The 5000-nt window shown below is 47.0% G+C and overlaps 1 protein-coding gene across 1 annotated transcript in view; it reads right to left on the reverse strand.

The window, feature by feature from the left end:
• The window catches only part of smap1 (small ArfGAP 1), an 89060-nt gene that overhangs the window by 52924 nt on the left and 31136 nt on the right, over positions 1 to 5000 (reverse strand).

Below are 5000 nucleotides of genomic sequence, written 5' to 3' on the forward strand. Positions count from 1 at the left end.
TTGCACATTTTTTCTATAAAAGAAAAATTCACCCAAAAATAAACTAGATATAAATCTGGAGCACAAGAGAGGAGAGACAAGGAGCAGAAGGGGGAGCAGGAGGTGGGGGAGGGGGGAGGAGAGAGGACACGCAGGAGCAAGGAGACACAGGGAGCAGGAGGGGGAGGACAGAGGACACGCAGGAGCAAGCAGACACAGGGAGCAGGAGGTGGAGGAGGGGGAGGAGAGAGGACACGCAGGAGCAAGGAGACACAGGGAGCAGGAGGTGGAGCTGGGGAAGGAGAGAGGACGCGCAGGAGCAAGGAGACACAGGGAGCAGGAGGTGGAGCTGGGGGAGGAGGGAGACACAGGAGAAGGAGAGGTGAGAAGGTGGAGAGACTGAAGTAAACAAGATAACAGAGGAGAAAGAGTGTGTGTGTGTGTGTGTGTGTGTGTGTGTGTGTGTGTGTGTGTGTGTGTGTGAGAGAGAGAGAGAGAGAAAGTAGCAAATTCAGAGATATGGAGAGAAGTCTGACAAGCTCACAGAGAGAATAAGGGAATGAGTGAGAGAGAGAGAAAAAGGAGAGAGAGAGAGAGAGAGAGAGAGAGAGAGAGAGAGAGAGAGAGAGAGAGAGAGAAAAGTATGAGTGTGTGACAGATAGTCTGGCACGGTGGAGGAGAAAAAGAGCAGAAACGGAAAGAAAGAAAGAAAAAAGCAAGAGGAAAAACACAGCAGCTCCAGTTCCCTTCATTAACATAAGAGAGAATGGAATCTCCACTGCCAGGCAAATACCTGCCTTTGTTTTCCCTGCTCGAAGCACAGCCATGTTAATGTGCTAAACTCTCCTATTACACAGGCCATTAGTGGGAGCGGAAGAGGATCGAGCATCCAGCCCCACAAGCGTGACCGCACTCCACAATGCGAGCCTAGCAACCGCGTACACATACAAGAAAATTCTGTCAAGGCGAAGGGAAGACGGGTTAAAAAAAAAAGTTAAATGAAAGAAAGGAAGGAAGGGAAAAAAAAAAAAACACTACAACGCTGATAAAATCCAATTCCATTGGAAGGTGCGGAAAGGCAATGCAAACGGAAAACGTACGCGCCTTACGCGACCGACGCATCTCGGCAATCCGGATTTAATCCATTTTGACGGTTTCGGAATATTGTAGCAGAGCGGTCAGCATACAAATGACCTGATTTCCATAAGCGCGCCGCGCGCCGAGCCGGCCTGAGATAAGAGCCGCGAGCCGAGGAAATTCAATTAGGCCGGGAGAAGGTTCCAACGAGGAGAATATGGAATTAGCTGGACCAGCTCATACTCCTCATTAGGGCAACAGAGTAGGACAAGGCTGGGCTGGGGTGGGGTGGGGTGCAGAGGAGAGGAGCGGAGACTGACTGGGTGGGGTGGGGTGGGGTGGGGCGCAGAGGAGAGGAGCGGAGACTGGCTGGGTGGGGTGGGGTGGGGTGGGGTGGGGTGGGGTGGGTGTGGAGGTATTGGAGTGGTGATAGGGAGAGTGAATGAGAAGTTGGGGATATCCTGAGGCTGAAGAGAGAAAAGGTGAGGGGAAAACGTCATTTATAGTCATGGGGGTTTCCACAGATATGAATATGTAGACGCTGCATTGGTTTCTATATCTATGAGTGTTACTATCTGTAGCATCCGCTATTGTCATAATGTTAGCATATCACGCTAGGTATATCCATCAGTGAGACACTAGAGATATACTGTACCATCCATCTCACCCAACTCAAATCTGAGCTATGCCACAGGACGCCGTGAGCATAAGTAAGTATAAGTATATACTCTTTTGATCCCGTGAGGGAAATTTGGTCTCTGCATTTATCCCAATCCGTGAATTAGTGAAACACACTCGGCACACAGTGAGGTGAAGCATGCACTAATTCCGGCGCAGTGAGCTGCATGCAACAACAGTGGCGCTCGGGGAACAGTGAGGGGTTAGGTGCCTTGCTCAAGGGCACCTCAGCCGTGCCTACTGGTCGCCGTTCGAACCAACAACACTCCGGTTACAAGTACGAAGCTCTAATCAGTAGGCCACGGCTGCCCCCGAATGCATGTGCGACCAATCCCTGCTATTTGGTTGGTGAAGTCAGTACGATGACTGGTATAGTTGATCCGGGTAAATCACAATGTGACCTAGCTTTCATGGGCTTCGGAAAAACCTTTTTCCCAGTGAAAACATCATTCCGCGTCATTCACGTCACGTAATGTGTGGGTCAGAGATCGGAAACTGGGGCTAGATTTTGCTAACAAAGTTGCCCAGTTAGGGGCTCGTCATCACTTTTGTCGTCACGTTGTAGTTCGTTTGTAGTCCATGTGGCCTTTCATGTCCAACAGTTTTAATGTGAAATTGGGAATTTGCCGTTTTTGTGACTTGTGAGCTGCATATCTTTCTTTCACAAGCGTCTTACACTATATTTTAAGCAAATACAGTTGTTTATTTAGGATTAGTGAGTATGTTTTAACCTTTGTTGTGTCATCCGTGTTTGTCACACATTCCGACGGCAAAGCACATGAACACTTGCTGTGGGAAAAACAAAGTAGCAACGGGGGCGGTCCTCGTCATTCCGAAGTGCCATGAATGCACCATGAGACAGAACTGGAGGAATGATAAGGAATACTGGTGGAACTGCAGCGCAGGAGACTGTGATGACGTTCCCCTTACCTCCCCCATCAGGTGACGTCAACCGTAAGTTTAGCATGGCGTCTTCTTGCCTCAAACAATCTGAGCTAGCACATCATGCCTGTGTGCAGAGGCCATTTTAAAACGATCAGACACTGCAGACCAACATGTAAATTGTCATAAGTTAAGCAGGAAACAAACAAACAACAGAGCAGCTTTACTGTTTGTTCCATGATTGTCATTACTGCGCCATATCTCACATGAGACTTCTAAGACAAAGACAATTGCAGTGTTTTTCTGCCTCTAAAAAGCCATTAGGCAGAGGACCGGAGTTTGTCACTGAAGTATCAAACGTTGCCAGCAGTAATGGCAGGCCATTAAATGGATAAATGCCATTTACTTTGTCCTCCGCGGCTACTGCAGCTGTGAGCAAACAACAAACATGAGCACTTGGAGCGCGTAAAAAAATAAATTCAGACCAAATTTCACATTAATCAAGAATTTTCACATTTCACTGCAGCACTTTCAGTGCGATGGCGAGTCAGATCAGATCAGTTTTGAGCTCTCCTGCCTAATACCAGCAAACACAGCCTCTGGTAATGGCTGCGTAACTCACTTCTTATCACCCAAAACTCCATTTTAGTGTGGCTTCATGTTTTAACATAATTCACTATTCCATTTTTCAAACTAAAAACAGAATCGCCATGTTCCTGTCGAGTCATTTTGGCGGTCATGTTCCTCTCACTGGAGTTCAGTTGATGCTGCTTTTCCACTGTGCAACTTGTGTATTACAGAAGCTGAAACAGCTGACCAGCAAATGACCCCTTTTAACCAGCATGAGCTTGGATACAGCGTTGGCCTGTGGACTCTGGTGATTCAAACTAAACACGCTCATGTACATACACACTGTCGCTCTACGTCTTTCCATGATGGATCCAGAGGAAATAGCCCAAAGGGTTGAAAAGGATGACAAACTGAGTGCTTTGTGAAAGTGGTATTCCATTTTCACTTCAAAAGCAACCATTCAATATTTACAATTCTATAGAATCCATTAAGACCCATCGAGAAATCAAGGTTCTTCCAGTAATTTATTTGTGCTCTTGATACCTTGAAACACGGTTCTATGTTCCTAGCATTCTGAACTTCTATTTCATAGAAGTTCAAGCTGACTTAGCTATATCTTTATGGCATTAAAAGAACATAAAGACATTATTTTATTTGAATGGAACACAGTGCAGCACAGAACACACACTGCCTTGGAGTGCTTCTACCGAGTGGGCGATCGCTGAAAAACCTCTCGGCTGTGTCTTTGATTGATTTCTTAATGCAGCAATGAAACTGTTGCTGTTGCGTTTTAAAATGATATATCAATGCAAATCAATGCATCAGTACTGCCTTACAAGTCCCATGGCTGGCATGCAACTGAATCAAAAGGAGACTCTGTGTGTGTGTGTGTGTGTGTGTGTGTGTGTGTGTGTGTGTGTGTGTGTGTGTGTGTGTGTGTGTGTGTGTGTGTGTGTGTGTGTGGACGCCGTGAGAATAAGTTAATAAGTGAGAGGGGCTGAGGGGTTAAGAAAAACAAATGGCAGAGATGTACTATTGAGGCCCTACAACAAACACCCAGGTGTATAACACAGAGTTGAATTTGGAATGGTGCAGTGCAGATTATCACAAGCCTCTTCCAACGGCCCAGCGCATCAGACGCAGACACGACGAGCCTGGGAACGCCGCTGTAATGTTTGTGCCGCTCTGAAGCGAAGCACGAGTGGACATGGGCGGCATTGCTCACGATCAGACCCACTAAATGCTCAACAACAAAGCAGGCCAGGCTGACATTACCTGTATTATATAGCATGGGGGAGGGGTTTAAGGAGAGGGAGGGAGAGAGAGAGAGAGAGAGAGAGAGAGAGAGAGAGAGAGAGAGAGAGAGAGAAAACAGCCCTGTCATAACAACCATTGATCATCATCAGTCCAGTCCTCTCCAGCAGCCACCAGTTGAGGTGAAAAGCACAGACACAGACACACACACACACACACACACACACCACACCTCAGACAGACTGCATAAGCATAAGAGCAAACACAGCCAAGGCAGCCTCCATCAGGCAGACCCGTGACAGCAGCAACAACAACACTATCAGCACACAGCCACTGTCAACACTCTCTAATCCCCCTTGGTAAACAGATGGGGAAACAAACACAACAACAAACAACAACAACGGGACAGATGATACCTGTGCGAATACATAGGAATGCTCTATCTGATGGACACAGGCATGCAAAGCACATGTCTAAAACAGACACTCACTAAAGGAGGCGTATACTACTGTATCACAATCATCATATATACACTCGCTCACTTCCTGTCGCTCGCTCTC

The sequence above is a fragment of the Alosa sapidissima genome, chromosome 16 (assembly GCF_018492685.1).
Source record: "Alosa sapidissima isolate fAloSap1 chromosome 16, fAloSap1.pri, whole genome shotgun sequence".
NCBI classification, from domain to species: domain Eukaryota; kingdom Metazoa; phylum Chordata; class Actinopteri; order Clupeiformes; family Clupeidae; genus Alosa; species Alosa sapidissima.